The sequence below is a fragment of the Excalfactoria chinensis genome, chromosome 1 (genome assembly GCF_039878825.1).
Source record: "Excalfactoria chinensis isolate bCotChi1 chromosome 1, bCotChi1.hap2, whole genome shotgun sequence".
NCBI classification, from domain to species: Eukaryota; Metazoa; Chordata; class Aves; order Galliformes; family Phasianidae; genus Excalfactoria; species Excalfactoria chinensis.
In genome coordinates, this window is record NC_092825.1 from 15,414,284 (window position 1) to 15,435,559 (window position 21,276).

The following is a 21,276-nucleotide window of genomic DNA, read 5'->3' on the forward strand; positions in this document are numbered from 1 at the left end:
TAGCACAGTATCCAACACAGTGTATCATTATTATCACATATATGTGTCATAGACATTTTGTTCATTAAAGTGAATCACATACCACATAGCTAGACGAAATTATGTCTGTACATGAAAAATTATATAGAAGTAATAGAGACTGCCCGTTAGTCTGGCCTCATGAGTGGTAGGTCATACAAATGTGCCCATCTCTGTCATAAGTAATAAGGATAAAGTATCTGTAGCAAAAGTTACACAAAATTGCAGTTGAGTTCCTCTCTAAAATTTGGATAACTCATGTACAGTTTTATAGCCATTCATTTCTGTGCAATCATTGCTTATTTTGATTAAATATCTTTTTACAACTGTGGGTCAGAAAATGTGTACACTCAGTGGGAACTCAAATTATGCTTGACTTGTGAGAATTCCTAATGAACACTACTGCACAGAGTGGTATATTTTCCACTTCAGTGCACATTTTTGCGAGATCTTATTGTTTTAAAGTGTAGTGGTGCCAGGCTTGATACAAGAACTACACCACTTTACTTCACATAAGGCAGATAAGTCTTAGGTGAATTTTATCAAGGATTATAAATTTTGGTATGGCACAGACACCATGTGCCCAAGGTAGCTGGCATTCTTTACATGCCAGTTGCCTGATTCTCTTGTAACATCAGAACATCACTTCAAGAAAAAAGGTGATATCATTAAAAAAAAAGCAAACAAACAAAAAAGCAAACAACTGAAATTCCTATAAGCATAAGACATGTCTGAAAAAGGCAAATTGAATCCGTCTTTTCTGTTCAGATTTCATTTCTTGGAACCATAGGATGCATAGCACATAAATTCAGCAGACTCCTTACCAGATAGGATAGTATAAAGTTCATAAGTAACTGACATTTTGAGAACGAAAAACCTTAGTATGCATAGCAGATCCACATCTACATCATGCATTCAGTGGTAAGAGGACATATGGAAAAGCAGAAATATCATTGCATTACATTCTGAATTAATGCTGTAGCTGTCTGTTACTATTAAAGTCATGACTTATACAGGACAAAGTCTTCATTCTTTTTGTTTATCAGTACTAGTTATACTATTTGCACATTTTTATTTCAACTTTCTTGACAACAGATATATTTTTTCTAGATGTTTACACTTATCTGGTCATGAAAAACTACAGAAGTAGTTCAAAAAAGGAAAGCAATAAATATTTTTTTAATGCAATAAACTATACTCAGTTCATGTTTGATCTAACGTCTATAGAATGTAAAAAACATATCTTCTACTACTGAAGGTATTGCATTTTAAGCAGATTGGTACACTAGTAATGGAAGCTGAACTTGGCAGTTTAAACTATATTTTTAAATCAAGGGACATACTGATAACAGTGGGGTATGTATAAATTCATGGAAACTTCTCAAATTTTATGCAGAGTCTTCACACACTATGTGATATCTTCTCATGATTTTCCCCTCTTTCTTTTTCATGGAAAATATATTTCAAAACTTGTACTTTGGTTATATAAACTGAAATTCCTCAGTTCACTTTCCATCTTTAGCAATTTAACATCCAACAGTCACAGATCTTTGAAGTAACTTTTGTTTATGTTCTGTTCCATGCCTCAGTATATTTATAACGCAGCAGACATCCATTATTGACATCCTTATATCCATATTGATTGACAAGTTCGGTTATCTTTCTAAAAAAAGTTTGGGAGAAAATTGATCATGTGGTGTATGGTACTTATCTAAATAATTATGTATTTAAACCTAAATAAAGCATGTGGCTTTCTTTTTTTTAACAGAAATAGCATGTTAGCTTGTTTTATTAATTTTGATTAGCAGCATTTATGTCAGCATCAAGTTTAAATTAATTTCTCATATAAGAGAGATTTGGAATAGATAAGAATACGCAAAATCATGTATGGCTGGACTTGACAATTCACTTCTAAAAATCTGTCAGAATTGCAATAAAAAGGAAGACATGATGCTCACTCTGACAAAAATAACCATTTTATTCCTTCCTTTTTATTATTAAATAAAATTGAGCACCTCATTCTACTAACATGAAAGAAAAACAAACAAAAAAAAGAATGTCACTTGTTTTTTAATGTCAGAATTCAAGTTTTCACCTTACGATCACACTTGCTGTGCTAACAGTTTATACATTAATCCTCAAAGCAGTACAATGTCATACCACTGTTATATCTGCCTTGCAGCTGAGACACAGAGGAGTTTTTGTACCAAGTTGTGCAGAGTTTAGGAGGAAAACCTGCAAGCAGTGTAGTAGCCAGAAGTAAGTTCAAAGTCTTGAGCTCATGCAATAGCTCAGGTAGCTAACTATTCTCAGAAAACAGAACTTACAAGACTCTACATTTAATTGACAGCTTCATAGGGGACTGCAGGAAAATATAGAGCATGTGCAAGCAGGAAATATTTTCTAAGCTAAAAGACTCGTCAAAGAAAAGGAACAATATGTCCCAGATCCACCTGGATCCAGATATTTCAAATGAAGCCCAATTTTTGAACACTAAAGCACATCTGGCAACATCAGTTGTCTGTGGAGTGGTCTAGTCACAGTGGGAGCACTGGCAAACTTCTGGAAAACAATTCAAACACAGTCAAAAATCCAGGTCCTGTCTTCTTACAGAAGGCTCTCCTTTTTTTCCTGCTTCTCTCCTAATTTTGTTTCCTATTGATTTTCAGTTGTTGTCTCCAGTATGTAGGAGTCATATAAAGCCAATGGGTAGAGACAAACATCTTATTAAAGCTCCCTGAGACATTGTGGAGGTTGTGAATCTGTATCTCCAGTTGAAGAAAAGTGCTCTGTATCATCCTGCTGAACAAATGTAAGCTCTTTACATATTAAAAGACTTGAATTACCCATAATAGAAAATGTGAATGCAGAGAAACTAAATCCCATTTTACACCAGAAATCTCAACAGATAATGAAATCAAATTAAAACTATGATCACTGTAACTTCTTCAGCTCAACAAAACTGCTGTGCAGAATTTTCTTAACTATAAGTTATCTGCTTGTAAGCAGCAAGCTTTTCTACAAGCTTTATTTTGGCTCCACAGATCAGTAGGTATAGCCAAACTGTGTAATCCACTTCTTACTTATGCCTATTACATACCCTAAAAAAGCAAGCAATTCACTGGAAAAATTATGTCATGGACAAGCTGTTGAAAATCAGCAGTAATGAATTGCACCTTCTTGCCTAAACAAAGCTTTGTGCAGAGATTGAAAGGAGAAAAATAAACATTGATATTAGTACACTGAAGGTTGGTTTACATTGTTAGAGGTTACTTGGCTTTGTTTTCTAAATTACTGTTTGACACTTGCTATGTATTATTACTATTTAATTACTCTGCTGAGGTTTTTTTGTTTGTTTGTTTTTTTCTTGCATAGCTTTAAAATAATAAACTGTCTTCAGCAATATGTCAAAGGTATTACAGTTTCACTGTATTTTGGTAAGTAGGATGCAGAACAGAGGTTATGAAGTTAATCCTGTGGGGGAAGATGTATCTGTGACTGAGTCACCAGAGAGCTTATCAGACTCTTTGATGGACCTTATCACTGTGAAACCCTGGAAGACCAGTGTGTGAGACAAAGAGCAAGCAGTGTCTGTTGGCTTCTAAGGGTGGACAGGAGGTTCCATTGATATGCATTGTTAATCCTGTTATTCTTAAGAAACCTTTCATCCTTTATCACTGCTGTTTGGGAGAAGCTGGGACCAATTAACTGATTAGAGGAACTGCTAGAGAAACAGGAATATCTTGTTTGTAAGTGAATGGTATATAAGATGTATGCTGAACACAATAAATACACTATTCTGATGCTACAAGAAACTAAGAGAGCTCTCTAACTCGACTGAGCACCAACAAATCCAGTGGTGGTAGATCAGATTGCAGCAGTCCAACAGGATTGTTAAGTTTAGCTAGAATTTTGTTTGCTTGAAAATCCATGAAAGTCCTCTGAATGTGTTTAAGATGACAGAGGCCTCAGCCATTTCTACAGCTGCACTAGGGAGCACAGGGCTTTGGCCTGGAGAGAGGCAGAGACTATGCTGCTTGTGGTGCAGGGCATTCCTCTGCACCAGGAGAGGGGCGAAGAGCAAAATTCTTTGGAGGGCCACCTGACTTTTGGAGCAAAGCCTGGGAGAAAAAGATTTAACGGTGGGTGCATGAGTTTTACATATAATTTTAACATATAGTCTGCCAAACGAGCCCTTGGCATGGGTCTCTCCTAAATCCATACCCAGACAGGTTAAGGGGTAATCAGAAATGCATGCTTGGGAATGAAATATTCAGTCTACTGTTTTAAATACCTCAGGGATAACAATAAAGTGCACTGAAGAAAGCACTGGCACTGGACTTCTGAATTATCCATGAAATGATAAACAGCTCCCAGAACTTTTTTTTCCAGACAATTACCAAGTATATTTTTCTGCAGAAGAAGAGGGATAAAACCATTGGGTAGTAAAAGCTTTAAATGCCAGAAGCTATAATAGACAAACCTTTATGTGCAAGGAGTTGCATACAATTTCCTGTGCAACAACAGCTGAACATAAACTATTATATGCTGCTTATGCACAGTTGTACATAAATAACATAGGGTTCATGCAGAGCTACATATAATGAAGTTTATATGCAAAATCTTTCCACCTCATATATTTATGATAAATTGAGCAACCAAAAATAACATGAAAGGCAATTAAAAAAGAAAATAAAATGGAAAACCATACTACATGTTATGTAACACAACCCCGAGGAGCCAAGATTTTTAAAAATTTGAAGTCAGAAGATATCCCATTTTCAGTAAAAAGTCATCTATACTCAGATTTAATCACAGTTTGAGACAGTTCCTAGCAAGACAACTGTCAAGTAAGAATCTCTATTTGGATTTTCCGGGGGCTTACTTAATCTTGCATAACATTTCTATTCCAGCAAGGTAAGTGCTGACACCAGGAGAAACACATTTGATATAAGGAGGTAAAAGGACGAAGGATCTAAATCATCACACACACACACACAAAAAAAAAAAAAAAAAAAAAAAAAAAAAAAAAAAAAAAAACTTTAAGATTTGTATAAGCTCATGTCTTCCAGCATCTAAATTCAAGTCTATGTTAGGTAAAAGTATTTTTAAATTTTGGTTTCAAAAGAAATGTTTATATTAATCTATGTATCCATTCTGCTGCACTTTTCATTTCTGTTCCTATATGCAAAATATTTATAGTTGCAATAACTGTGTTAATGAAGGAGCGCTTTCTAATGCATCAACATAACAGACTTTGGAAGAGGCCAGCTCTTTTGATTTGTCTTTAGTTCCAGTCCCTGGAGTCATCTTTCAAGCCAGCAAAGGTAATCTATAACCCTATTTATAACATCAGAATATTTTAATATTGTTATTTGATTTTCTTTACAAGTCCCAAATGTTCCTTTCTAAACCCTTTTTTCTTTCTCCCAGTCTCTACATATTTCAGTATTACACTCTAGGAACTATATTATAGCAAGAATATTTACCTAAGTTTTACCTTCTATGGGTAATTTCCTTTAAATTATCCAGTTTTTGAGGCATTTATAATTTGCTACAGTCTGGTATATGTTTTTGTTCTGAAATAGACTGTTTCATTAAATGTCTTTCATTCCACTAATCAGGATTTTAAAAGTATGACCATTCATATATATGGAGGTTGGCGGCCCTGCCTGATACAGGGGGTTTGGAGTTGATGATTCTGTGGTCCCTTCCAGTGCAAGCCATTCTATAATTCTATGATTACAAGTAAAAATAAGCAAGTGTGTAATTTTTTAAATGCTTACCAAAAAAAGAATCAATAGGATATTAAATATTTAACTTTAAAATTGTGGAGATCTGGGCGTAAAAAACCAGTTTTCTCTCCTCTGTTAACTGGCTCAAGACTAGCATTTTAAAATGCACATTTATTATTCTCCTTGATAGAGACATCAATCCAAGGCCTCTAAGAAGACTTACATTTGCTGAAAGGTCTCCTAGATCTAGAACCATTTTCTAATATTCCTCACTACTAGTGCTCCAAGAGGTATCAAAACTAATATTACTTCCTATAAGGTTTAGTAGTCTTCAGGAAGTTTTTGAAAACATTGATGTGTTAGATTCCTAAGCTAAATTGTAATAAACTGGTTACTTTCCTCTGCTTCTATTTGCTTAGCAGAATTAATTTAAGTTCTTCTGGAAAAAGCCATGACAAAGTTTAAGCAGTATTTTACAAGCTCTTGCCTAAAACAAACAAACAAACAAACAAAAACAACGATCATTCATCAACATATCAAACTCCTGAAGTAAACCTGTTCATGCTCCTATTCTAAGAATGTGTTTACAAACAGGATAGATATTTTTGTGATGTAGGCAGCTTCTGGATGGCTACAGAGTGTGCTGTGAGACACCAAATGTTCAAGATCACCTACTCTGACAGTGCAGTTGAAATAGAGGTATAGGTGTCCACAGGGTCAGTAAAGCTTCATCTTCCATTGATAAAAGTGAAAAATGAGCATTTACTTTAAAGTAGTTGCTTCACTAGGTAGACTAACACTTAGGTTAAACACTTAAGATAGCCAGAATGTATTCCTTACTGTAGGTAGCCCAAAAGCTGAAAACAATCTGAGTGAAGACAGTTGCTTCCAAGGCTCCCCCCATTCCATGACTATTACCAAGAGAGCAAAATCAGTGCTCAGTGGCTGAGTTTGCTTTCCAGTATCTCCTTTAGCTTCTCTCCCATTAACAGTGTCCTTGGATTTGTTTTCTGTTCACAGCAGTACTGAAATATTCCTTTTACTTTCTATGTGAACACTGAAATTGAAATGCTCAGGCAAAGATTCTATTTATTTTAATTTAAATGTTTGAAAACTGTGACACTCAAGTAAAATACAAACTTAAAAACTGGTGGAGAAAAAGACAAATTTTGAAATAAATAAATACATGAATAAATAATAATAATAATAATAAAGTAGTTTAAATTTGATTTTCCTTTGTTTATAATGCTTAAGCGAGTTTCAAATTGACTAAATTTTCTTAAGATAATATTGATATAAAGTATCCTTTCTACTTATCCTTTGACAGAAATCATTCAAATTCAAAAATGAAAAAGGATGCTGGAGAACAATCCAATAGCTATTTCCAGCTATTTTTAGGACTGTTACAATGAGGACAGTTCAAAACTCTTGCAACACCACTGTAGCAGTGGTAACAAATTGCAGCTCAAAACATTAGGATCAGACAGCCGACAAATAAGTCGGAGGAGGTTGTCCCTCACTGCAGTAAATCTCCCAGAGTCACTGTCAAATCTCCATCTTTGGCACTCTGAAGACAGACAGACAGTTATGCAGTTGTTCCTATGCTGTGCTATCAACAGCTAAGGTTCAAGCAAGAAATTCCCACCAATACTTCCATAACACTATAAAACAATTTTAGTCCCTTATTACTACCCACAAGTAATAATAATTGCTGTCTAGCAGAAAAAATAACTTGTCATGTACTTAAAGACTGTAGTACATTTAAGCCTTAGTGAATAAGAATAAGAATAATGCTTAAAAAAATTAAAAAATATATATCAAAAAATGCTAAATAATTTGCTTTTGTTGTTTATATTTACACTTATTTTAACAGTATTATTTTAACAGTATTATTTTAACAGTATTATTTTAACAGTATTGTTTTAACAGAATTATTTTAAGTTTTCTTCAGTGATTCAGTAAATGCTATCTTGTTTTGTTCAAAGTGGAAAAAGTCCTTTGTAACAAATGCTTACTATGATGCTGTAAATTCTATACAGTATATAATTCCAATCAGCAGGAAAAGGTAGTCTATAGGAATAGCCTTTTAAAATTAAACAAATCTTGTAAGAAAGTAAGTGTATAGACTAGCTCAAAAATTCATCTCATTATTGATTTGGCAAGAATGCTCCTCATCATCTGAATATTCAGAAGAACTGAATACAGATGAACACTTGCTCTTTGATACTTATCTTTACTCAGATATAACTGTGTTGGAATTATAGTAAAAAGCATAAAATATTTCTGAGTTCTCTGTTAAGTCCTGATTGATTAAATTGATTTATTCATTAAATGCCAGTCTTTTTTTTTTTTTCATTTGTTTGCTTCTTGTTGTTGTTGTTGCTGTTGTTGTTAGTTGGTGTTTTTGTTTGTTTGTTTGTATTTGTTTTTGTTTTTTGTTTGCTTGCTTTTTTCCCCAAGGTGTTATTTTTTAAAATCTGCTGACAAACTAAAGACATCGTTTATCCACATACCATAGTATGTAGACTGATGGAAATTGTGTAAATAATGAACAGTGATAGGAGACTGGATGGTTTATAATGATGAATATCATTCCATACTGTAGAGAAAGAGATTGTGATCCAGGGCTGACCACAGAACTGATTCTGATTCATTAGTAACAATTTTTTATATCTGCTTTGCTCAGTCCTTTTTGGTAGTTCAGTAGATTTTCTGCAGTTAAGACCAACATCTTATAAGACTCCTGAAGTTCTTTCAATAAGCAGTGCTGTGTATGCAGAAATATTAATATATTTTTTATTTTTTTCTATAAAAACATTGCAAAAAAAAAAACCAACAAAAATCATGTATGCATACAACTCACTTACAAAAGAGTTTTAGTTCTATCGATCCTTTTTCATTCTCTTCTCAGACATAATTTAGGAAGGGAAGGTGTATTCACAGAAATAACACACTCCTATAGAATGTCTGAAATCATTGGAAAAGAATCTGAGTGGAAGTTATCTCAAAAAGAACCTGATCTCCAAAAATGTATTTCCTCAAGGAGTGAGCTGGAATATAGCTCCAGCTATGCATATGTTTTCCAGAATAATAGTAGTGGTTATGATTTTGTGTAAAACTGTTTGAGGAAAAATTATCTATGCTGTCCCCAAGAAAGAAGCAAATTTTATCAGAAAGTTTTAAAAGTGGTTTATCCATTCTCATAAATAATGAGTATTTTAAGCAATGGATTAATAAAGCTTCAGCTTTTTCCTTGAGGCATTTTTCACGTGAGTCTGGAGCATCTAGTAATAACTGAAAATATTTCAGGCCAACATTTTAGTATACACTTTTTAGAGGTCTAAAATTTGAGTAAATTTGCCTTTTGTAAATTTAACATGGATTCGATGCAAATACTACCTCATTTGAATGGTGGAGAACATGGGATGACTAACAGGTTGCTACCTAATGATTTAGATTCAGATATTCTGTGATGTTAGGCTAGGTAATTAAAATTATCAATAATAAGTATGTGATAAATTGGTCATAAATAATGACTAAATACTTTCTAATCAACATTTTCAATGATAAACTATCGGAACAAGAGAATGTGTCTGTGAATACTGTATAAGAATCGACAAAATGATTGTTGTGCAGCACTAATAAAAGTGGAGATTTCTTTCAATTGAACAAATTGATGTAAATTGCTGCAAATTAATTTACAGTATTTTGGACCTTCTTACAAGCCCAGCAACATTTGACATTTGGGAGTTAAGTGAATGCTCTTCTGCATCTAGCTTAGGATAATTGGCAGAAAGCATGTGAGGGCCTGAACTGAGTAAAGAATGGTCTAAGAATAGGGACTTAACAGGCAGGTAATAGTTGTCTGAGTTGCTGCTGACAGAATACATACTGTAAAGAAAATATATATATATTTCCATTATGTAGGGAAAGATATTCTTTTCTTTAAAAATACATAATCTTCCATTTTTACAAAAGTCATATAAGTTCTGATTCCTGAAGTCAAGGTTATTTTATAGAGGAAAAAAAAAAATACAGAGTTGTTAAAATAATTGCTGGTATCATTAAACCGATAAGAATATATCTAGGTGAAGGTTAAACTCAACATTGTTAAAACCATCCAAGATGAGACAATAGGTAAAAAGTGGAGAAAAATGTGGCAGCCTGGGTAGCAGGAGGATAAGGAGCTCTGTACTAACCAAAGACGCCATTACTGCAGTTATCAGCACTGCTGCGTCCATCTACATTCTCAGAGGCATTCACCATAATCGTAGCATCTCTTACATATTTCCTTCTTCTGGTCAAATAAAAAAATAATAATCTTTCTGTTTCAGGCAGAAAGAGTAGATACCTGATTCCCAGTGCCTCTTCTCAGTCCCCAGGGAGGTGGTTGGCTGCCGTCCCTGGATGTGTTTAAGAGCCGTTTGGATAGAATCATAGAATCATAGAATTACTCAGGTTGGAAAAGACCTTGAAGATCATCAAGTCCAACCGCAGCCTAACCAGTAGCCTATCTCTTAAAAAACAACCACGAAACAACACCACAACAACAAACCTCTGCTAAATCATATCCCTGAGTACCACATCCAAACCATCCAGGGATGGCGATTCAACCACCTCCTTGGGGAGCCCATTCCAGTACCTAACCACCCTTTCTGTAAAGAAGTTCTTCCTAATATCCAACCTAAACTTGCCCTGGCGCAACTTGAGGCCATTTCCCCTCGTCCTGTCACATGTCACTAGTGAGAAGAGACCTGCCCCACTCTCACTGTAAGAACCTTTCAGGTACTGGAAGACAGCAATAAGGTCTCCCCTCAGCCTCCTCTTTCTCAGACTAAACAGCCCCAGCTTCCTTAGTCTCTCCTCATAGGGCTGATTCTCCAAGCCCTTAACGAGCCTTGTTGCCCTTCTCTGGACCTGCTCCAGTACCTCCATGTCCTTCTTGTGCTGAGCTGCCCAAAACTGGACACAGTACTCGAGGTGAGGCCTCACCAATGCTGAGTAAATGGGCAGGATGACTTCCTTAATCCTGCTCACCACACCATTCCTGATACAAGCCAGGATGCCATTGGCCCTCTTGGCCACCTGGGCACACAGTCGGCTCATATTCAGCTGACTGTCCATAAGCACACCAAGGTCCCTTTCCGTCTGGGATCTTTCCAGCCACACCTCCCCAAGCCTGTAGGGTTGCCTGGGGTTGTTGTGACGAAAATGCAGGACAGGACCCGACACTTGGCCCTGTTGAAACTCATTCCATTAACCTTGGCCCATCAATCAAGTCTATCCAGGTCCTTCTGTAGTGCCCTTCTCCCCTCAGGCAGATCAACACTCCCTCCCAGCTTAGTGTCGTCTGCGAACTTACTGAGGGTGCACTCAATCCCCTCATCCAAATCATCAATGAAGATGTTAAACAGAAGGGGCCCAAGCACCGAGCCCTGGGGGACGCCACTTGTGACCGGCCGCCAACTGGATTCCACTCCATTGACCACAACCCTCTGGGCCCGGCCATCCAACCAGTTCTTCACCCAGCAGAGCGTGCGCCCATCCAAACCACGGGCAGCCAGCTTCTCTACCAGAATGTTATGGGGAACAGTGTCAAAGGCCTTACTGAAGTCCAGGTAGACCACGTCGACAGCCTTTCCCTCATCTACTAAGTGGGTCACCTTGTCATAGAATGAAATCAGGTTAGTCAGGCAGGATCTACCATTCATAAATCCATGCTGACTAGGCCCGATCCCTTGGTGCTCAGGGATATGATTTAGCAGAAGGATGTTAGAGTTAGGGTACCGTGATTAGGCTGTGGTTGGACTTGATGATCTTCAAGGTCTTTTCCAACCTGGGTAATTCTATGATTCTTTTCTCTCCCTTTATTCACTGTGATAATCCTCTGTTTCTCCTCATATCCCCCCCTTCCTCCATTCTTTAATTAATTGTTCATAAAAAAAGCCAGCCTTTAAAAAATAAAGTCATACTTTTTTGTGGATTGGAGCATATAGAGTACACGTTTGAACAGATGAATTCTCAAGGATTATCATTTAAACATATTCTGAAAATCAGTTCTCTTTTGCTTTGGAAAATCTTGTCCATTTGCTGTTCCTTCCCATTCCTCTGTTAAAAAAAAAAAAAAAAGCAAACAAACAAACAACCCCCCCCGGACCCCTCTCCACACACACAAACAGCCACAGAATTCAGAATGGACTGAAAATTCATGTGATTTTGAAATCCAAATACTACAAAGAAAAAAAAAAAAAAAAGACAAAAACACTTCAGATCCACATTTTCAGTATCTGAAATGGACTTCATTTCTAGCAGTTCTCAAACCTTCTGAGAGTCCTCTTGAATTACTCCTGTACCCTTCCTGCCAGAGTACTCACTAAACACTGGAGGAGAGAAAAGCAGATCTTAGAAATATGTCAGAGGGAATGTCCTCGAGCCTATATCCTCACTGTATCCAGCAAAACCTTCAAAAATGTACTCTGAAAGGTGTTTCCCTGCCACCAACGCCTCATACACACTTTACAGATGTAAATTTGTCAGTACAGGAATTCCCTATCACTGGCACCTCATGTATACTTTACAGGTGTAAATTTATTGGTACAGTTATAACATCCAAGTCACAGTTCATGTTCAGCAGGTATAACACTAATGTCACGAACAATCAAGACACCTCTAATTAGGATAAAATCTATAAGCTTCATATAGCTCTTTTTTATGGGCTACTGAAGAAGGTTAATTGGGAATTCCCTGGTGACAGAATATGTCTCATGGTCATACTGCAGCGCTTCTGATGTAGTACTTAAATCTAAATTCAAACACTATCCACACTATTTGCATGGAGATGCACACCACAGCTTTCTTTCACAGCTCTCTAATAGAAGTACACCGTTCTTTTGACAAGGAACTCTGGATAAGGAGAGAGGAGTAAAGACAAATCCTATATAGAGCAGGCTCTGGCAGTCATAAGAGAAGAATGAGCAAGTTTCAAAATCATACATTGAGTTCAGAGCTTAAGAATTCCTTTCTCTGCTCTCAGCATTGATTTTATCTAGAGAAAAGCAGTGACAGGAGTGGCAGCAGCAAGCATGCCACAGGCTGGCTGCATGATACAGAAGCTGTGAAGTGGAAGATTATCTACACTCCTTCCCAGTAATCCTTTGATACTGAACACTCATTTGGTAGATATGAATCACCATTCTACCTGCACAGCTCCAGGAATTCTTTGGTCCACTCTCAGCCTTTTCAATTCATGAACATTCAGATCACAAAATGTGATTCAGTGTTTGGCATTAGTCACTCTTGTTTAAAGGGAAAGATTTTCTTGTTAGATACCATGAAGAAATCAGAAAATTTGTTTCATCACATAATTCAAGTTGCAGACACGGACAGAAGCAGGAGTGAACATTTCTTTATCTTTTCCCACAGTGCCCACGGCTTTAAGAAGCAGTGTAATAGTCTATTACAAACCATCAGGTGTAGAGCATTTCATCACAAGGACTGATGGCAAAGGTAAAAATTTGAAGTAACTCCAGCTAGTCTAGATCCCCACAAGAAACCTACCATGACTGAAGCAGTCCACTCCTCACACACCCCACACCGCAGTTACAGATATATTTGATCAGAAAGAAAGTGAAGGCACAGCTGGAACAGTCAATTAGCCAATACTGAAATGCCCACTCGTCTTTCAAAGGTAATACAGTGATTATTATCTTCTGATGCTTAAAACACTCATCACCTGGAACAGGATATTGAGACAAAATACATATATCCACTGCATGTGTAGTATTTCTCACAACATGCAGCCAGGCTTGCTCCTCTTCTTCTGAGCAGAGATCTCAGTACTGCTGCTGATAACATTTGGTGTGTGACGGGGAACCAGATAGATTGATACAGTGGAGTCACCATCCCTGGCAGTGTTCAAGGCACATCTGGATGAGGAGCTATGAGATACAGTTTAGTACCTTGTGCTAGCAATGGTTATAGGAGGATGGTTGGACTAGTTAATCCTGATGGCCCTTTCCAACCTTATGATTCTATGATTCTAGTGAGCATATTACAGTCCTGATAGAATCTACACAAGAAGTATATGCTCACTTACCTATAAAAGTAAGTAAGTGTTTACCCAGGTACTGCTACCAAATGCAGTACATACTTAAGGAGAGCTGTAGTATTTATCATCATTCCTTTAGGACTCACAACAAAGAGAGTATTTACCTATTGTATCCTTTCTCCTAATATTAAATTCAGATGAATTCAATTCATAAAAGTCATAGACATTGATACACTGTTCCAAAACAATCTTCAGTATTATGCAAGTTGTTGAGATGCCTTTCATTGCCAGGAATTTCATCCAACTCCACTGCATAGGAAACCAGGGTTTGCAAGGATGTTGCTCAGAGACCAGGTAGCAGCAATTGAACATTGAATTTTGTCTCTTTTGTCATAATGTTTCCAAATTGTTAGTTATGAACAAGCAACAAAATTACTCTATAGCAGTTCTTATCCCAGCCCAGCCAGGAGCTTTCATCAGTGTAAACTGATTACGCCATATTTACACAGGCACAGTCAAAAACAGAATGAGTTTCCTAGCAACCTCATCTTCATCAAAACTTGAAGGAAAAATAATTGTATTTAATAGTCTTTTTTTAATGAAAGCACATGTCACTTCAATTTAACTTTCTGAAAGACTGCTTACAGTTCTACCCTTGTTCTTGTACCCCACATTTGCTATCAGTTACATACCTCCTTATTTTAGCCCATATGCATCAGCATCAACTACATTAAAAGCATACTCTGCTTTCATTGAAATCCAAGGTCTCTGTGCAATGATACATTTTTTGTATGTTTTCCTGAGTGTTGTTGTGTTGTTCAAAAGACAGGAATAAAACAGATATTTGAGCTCAAAATACATCCAATGAATTCACGTACAAAGGTTGATTCAGACACGATGTGATAAAAACTGGAGAGATTCTTACTGTATTATTTAGAATGCCTACCTTTATAATGAAGACTTAACACTTAACAACTTTTTTTTTTTTTTTTTTTTTTTTTTTTTTTTAATAAGTAATAATGTTTAATAGAATAAATATTCTGGACTTATGCTTAATCCTCTGCTGATGTGCTGGATGATACTTCTAAGAGGAAAATTCAAAGGAAAAAATCTACTGTACCTTGAACAGTAGCTTCTGTCGGACTCCAGGTGCAAAGAAAAAGAAAATTGTTCAAGATTCAGGACTCTAATTTGGCAGTCTGCGTAAAAAAGTGCAAATCTAAATAAACACAAAAGAATGATTATGAGGCTAAAGAGAGATTTCTTAACCAAGAAACGGGCATAGATTATTTAATGAAATAAGCAGAGTGCACAGTCAGGTTATGGGACTGAATTAACCTTGGATGATCTATTAGACAAGTATCTTACCAGAAACTGGATAATAATTATATGATACTAATCCTATACTGAAAGCAAGGAAATGAAAATCTAATGTAAATTGTGGTAGCTTCCAGAATAGGTAAGTAAATGCTTCTACCTGTTTCCTAATACTTTACACTCCTCTTCCCTGGAAGAGTGGAGCTACTGCCACCTTGAATGAGGAACAGGAAAAGTAATACCTGAAATTTCAAAGAAAGCTTGGAAAAAACTGTTTTAGATGACATTATTGGTTCAATTCAATTCTTCAGAATTCTTTCTGTACTTATTATCCATAAAGTAATTCCATTTGAAAATACATTATATTAGAAAAATTCTTTAATAACCTAGGCTAATACTGATAAATTCTCCATATGTTGTTAAAAATGTTTAAAACATTCAGTTATTATTGCAAGCCTTTTCCCAGAAATATATACATATATATATATGTGCAATCAAATTGCTATTTTCAATAAGTAAATAATTTACACTTGCATCAATATACGGACTCATTTTACATAATAATGTATTAAATGTTAAATAATGTTTAAATATATCTGGAGGCAAGTAGTGCAGATATTCCATTTTTTCTTAGAAATTTACTCAAAAATCCCCAAAGAGAAAAATTCTGCTATCTGAAAGTTGTTTTGAAAATTTTCTTCTTCTAGATCTTCACAGATCTTTTTATTATTTGCTGACTGCAGTCTATTTTTATAACCTTTCCAGTGCATTTAAATAATTTAATTTTCTTTACTGAAATCTTCTTTAAATCTTGAAATTACTGTTATATGTTACAAAAGAAAATATTGATCATAGTAAGATATATCAGCTTTCTAGGGCTTTCTTTCCATAAGTTGAATTTCATAGGAATGGTGCTTTAACTAGTCAAGATCTCTGACAACATTCCTACCTCACTAACAAAGTAGAAAATAAAGAAAAATGAAATAGAATTGCCTCAGTGGAAAATAATGGTCATTGTCTGCATGGCATACCTCTCGAAAAATTAGAATCTAAAAGGCAAAATATTGAAACATCTGTATCTGTAGCAAGCAATTACCACAAGTCTGTGCTTTTCTCCACCAATTTAAGCCTAAAACGTTTTCAGACAAGTTTTTTGTTTGTTTGCTTATTTTGTAAAGTGATAAAACTAAATACATATTAGATTTCCTGCCTATATTGCTTTATTCAATCTGGATCAGGTGCTCTGGGCCATGCTGAACTCAGGAAAAGCCTTACTTCACTGTATTCTACCTTCAGTATTACCACCTTTGCGAGTCCCTCTCTGCATACATCTATTGGTCATAGATTCTATAATTCTCACCTAAGGTAACATTCAGAAAAAGTACACAAAAACTCATATATTAACCCACAACACAGCAAGGCCTACAGCAAAGTTTCCTTTGTTTTTAATAGAAATGCCAAATAGTTATTAAAAAATAACTTTCTAAATGTCAACTCCATTCAACATTCAAATATATTCTAATATCATTAACAGCTTTTTTTCCGATGTAAAAATATTTATATTTACATACTTACACAATAGCAGTATCGGTAGACAAGAGGATAAATTTAAAATATTCTTTTAATTCAAATTGAAAATACTATTGCTACCTTGGGAGAGACTAGATCTAGACTTGATCTAGATTCAGTTTACTGTCCTGCTTTTGCCTCTTTAGATTTGAAATTTTTATTCAGTAGTGTAGATCCTGATAACTTGAACTGTTCTGATAGCAAATGAGTTTATTACAATTACAATACTAAATAGACTGTGAACAAACAATTCTTCACACAGTAGGAGTCTCGTATTAGAATGAAATATGACTTTGTTCTTGGTCTTAATATAGTATCAGTTGAAAAATAACTAAGTAAGCATCAAAGGACATTATTTAAGATAAAAATTGACAGCACTCACTTTAAGGAATCAGGTTTTCAAGTTACTAATATATATAAGTAAGTTTAAAGAATTCACATAATGGTTGCTGTAATTCCAACTCGGATTTCTCGTAGGGTACTAAAGATTGTAAATAAAAAGCTTTTTGCTACATCTCAGTCTAAAGGATCTATTTAAACATTTGCTGAGTGTCCTTGAAGAAATTCTTAGCAGACTGTTTGAAATAAGAACACCACCAACAGTGGTTACATATATTAAGAAACCACACCCTTTTGAGAATATGGAAAGGACTTTGCAAAACCTAAATCTCATTTAAGAGCTTGAGGCTTGATGAGATTTCAAATATTTTACTGACATAAAAACATTTTCTTAGCACAGGTGTTTCAGAGGTTTGGGGTTTTTTTCTATTCACATGCAAGTTTTCTTTTATAGATCCAAAGACTTTTACTCTCTACTACACAGATAAAATAGAGCTTGAATACAGAAAAATTTCAATAAAATCGTATTCCTAGTAAGTAAAGTAGTGAATAAATAACTCACAACAGTCACTAACAACTGAATAATGGTAAAAAAACAAAACAAAACAAAACAATAACAAGTCTCTTTTAATTAAAATCTGTAGGAATTGCATTGAATTGATTGAATAAAATCAAGGCCACAGTACCACAGCACTAAAACTCTTCCTGTCATATATGCATGAGTACATCAATAGCAAATCTCTTCCTAAACATCACACAGAATCACAGAAACACAGAATGGCCCAGGTTGGAAGGAACTTCAAGGATCATGAAGCTCCAGCCCCCCTGCCTTGCAAGGCCACCAAACTACCACATTTACCAGATCAGGTTGCCCAGGACCTCATCCAAACTGGCCTTGAACACCTCCAAGGACGGGGCATCCACAGCCTCCCTGGGCAGTCTGTTCCAGGACCTCACCACTATCCTAGTAAAGAACTTTCCCCTAACATCCAACCTAAATCTTCCCTCTTTCAACTTATAACCATTTCCCCTTGTCCTACTATTATCAGCCCTTTCAAAGAGTTTACTCCCCTCCTGATTATAGGTTCCCTTCAGGTACTGAAAGGCTGCAATGAGGTTACTCCGCAGCCTTCTTTTCTCCAGGCTGAACAAGCCCAGATCCCTCAGCCTGTCTTCATAGGGGAGGTGCTCCAGCCCCCTGATTATCTTCATGGCCCTCCTTTGGACCCTTTCCAAAAACTCTGTCTTTCTTGTACTGAGGGCTCCGTACCTGGACACAGTACTCCAGATGGGGCCTCACAAGAGAAGAGTAGAGAGGGACAATCACCTCCCTATCCCTGCCGGCCACCCCTCTCCTGATGGAGCCGAGGATGCCATTTGCCTTCCAAACTGCAAGAGCACACAGCTGGCTCATGTTAAGTTTCTCATCCATCAGGACCCCCAGGTCCTTCTCTGCAGAGCTACTCTCAAGGACTACTTCCTCCCAGTCTGTACAGGTGCCTGGGATTTTTCCGGCCCATGTGCAAAACCTTGCACTTTGCTGTGTTGAACCTCATTAAGTTCACCCAGGCCCGCCTTTCAAGTCTGTCAAGGTCACTCTGAATGTCATCCCTTTCATCCACCATGTCAACTGAACCACTCAGCTTGGTGTTATCAGTAAATTTGCTGAGGGTGCACTCAATTCCATCATCAGTGTCAATGATAAAGGTGTGTCCCAGTGGCGCAGTGGTAGAAGTGCCGCTTGCAACACCAGAGGCCCGGGTTCAAATCTCCCCTGTGGCGCAAGTGGTAGAAGTGCCACTCTGCTACACAGAAGGCTTGAATCCTGGGAGTTGGACTCAATGATCTCTAAGGTCCCTTCCAACTTGCATGGTACTGTGATACTGTGATACTGTGATGTTAAAGAGCACACGACTAGTTATAGTAAAATCTACTTAACCTACATAAAGGTAATATGGGTTCTCAGGAAAAGGAACAAATAAATTCAATAAAAAGTGTACAGTACATATATTAAAGATGAGGGATACTCTACTATAAAAACAAAAAAACAAACAAACAAAAAAAAGAAAATAAAGCACATCAATATACATTCAGTATTCATATAGAATGCCGAGAATAATAATTTTCAATACCCTGTAAAAACAGTGGTGCTAGAGACAGACGTTCTGTCTAAACATTCAGTGGTTCATAGTACACATATTTTTTGTGGAGCTATGGATATACTGCTTCCTTTTTCTTTAAGCACTGTTGGATTGGAAAATTAAGTAAATGTAAGAAGAGCGAATGATGTTTAATTGCTTCTGATTAGTCTTAAATGGCTGGCTCACAAGTGTTTTAAAAAGATTTTAAATGTAACATTAAATTGCATTTGCTATTTGATTTATAGTAGCATAAATAGAAATCAGTTTAACATGATCTGTCCCAGGGAAATGATCTGAGAGATGTTCCCCAAGTTCCCTAAAGCTAATATTTTAACAAGGCAAGAGAGACTACAGTAAGTTACAAAGTAAAATAAAGGCTGTCTAGACAATATATTACAGGATTAAAAGAGACAATATCTGAAAGAAAAAAAAAAAAAAAAAAAAAGAAAAAAAAGTAAAAGAAAAAGTAAAAAAAAAAAAAAAAAAAAAAAAAAAGAGTAGAGGTCCTCAGACCTGTGGGTTTTTTTTACTATATTTTTCTTATTATACCTCTATGCCTCCTGCCAGCATAAGCCTCAGACAGTTCTGATGAAGGAGCAAGGAAGAAAGGAAGAATTACACTCCTGCATATTCTCCACATATCTAGATAGTAGCTTAGGCAGTCTGGGTGAAGAGACCCTGCTGCCAAGACAGGAACAGCAGCAAGATTCCTAGGTAACAGCCTCATGGAAGCAGTTGGGCCTTGCAGAAGAAACCTATCTGTCACAGGTAGTTTGGCAATACCTACAACTTCAGTAGCTTTTTCTATTAAACTGGGTCTGGTGCAGTTTTGTACAGAAAAGTCAGTTCATTTGAATTTGTCAAAGACTCTACGCATTTTGACTGTTCAGAAAATGTGCATCTAATTCAAACTTAAAAACTGCCTGCTGCACCCTACAAGGCTAAAGACCTTCCTTCTTTGTCCTGTTGTGCCTCTGCCTTTGCTTCTCCAGGCATCACAAGTTACAGCCCTATTCTCCTCCATGAAGATTTTCTTCAGCCCTCTCTCCATCAGGATTGGTATGGACTACAGCCCTCCCAACAAGCATATGGAAATTTGAACACGCATCTGTCACAGCTAGGCAAAAAGCTCCACATGCCTGCAGGAACTCTGAGAACTGCTCTTTCAAATTACATGTTTTCTGGGTAGTTATGGATTGTACTGAAATACTGAATTTATATTTCAGAATATGATTAATCCAGCAGCCAGAAACTAGTTCTAGTTTTCAGTAGTCTTATTTTAACACTACTTCTACCAGTTTTTACAGTGCATGTTGATTACACAAATCTTTACACTTAAAAACTATCATAACTTCAGAAATTATCAGCATTAGAATTCAATGAAAGTGAGTGAAATTATGCCTGCAAGGAATCAATTAAAACAAGGGCAAGCTATTTCAACCTGTCTCTGTAGCTATGTAGAGGCTGACACATACGGAGAGCTGGAAGAGAAAGTGAAGAGTGGCAAAGCAGCAGTGTACCTACAGAAATAAAATGATGAATTTTGTCAAAGTATTCTTTTTGTAGCCCTGCATAAGATGTTCAGTAAGAAAAAATACAGTCTGGGAAAGGGCTTTTCTCTCTTTTTGTTTTGTTTTCTTTTGTTTTGCTTTCTTTCTGTTGTGCTCCATTTGGGGCTCTGAGTTTCTTTAGGGAAGATTTTTGCTGACATATAGGGACTCCTAAGGTGACAGTGTGTAGAAGGAAGCTTGAGTATCCCTATGCCTTTATAGATAAATAAAGATAGGTTTGTCCTTGAAAGAATTTCAAAAGATCCAGTGACATCTTTAAACATATTCCTTTGTGGGAATCCATCAATAATGATACTAGTTGGTAATACAGGAAATGATTTTTACAGCATAATGTGAAGAGCAAATAAGATCAAAATGATAGTAAAAATATATATCTTTATTTTAACTATGTAAAGCCAACATGGAATATGAAAACAAAGTTCAGTTCTCTTTGTGTACCACTGCCAAATAGCAGGTTCTTCACATTGATAACTGTCTTTATTTATACCTATAGTCCTCTAAGAACATTTTTAGTTACTCAACAGAAATGCCCTTGCTTC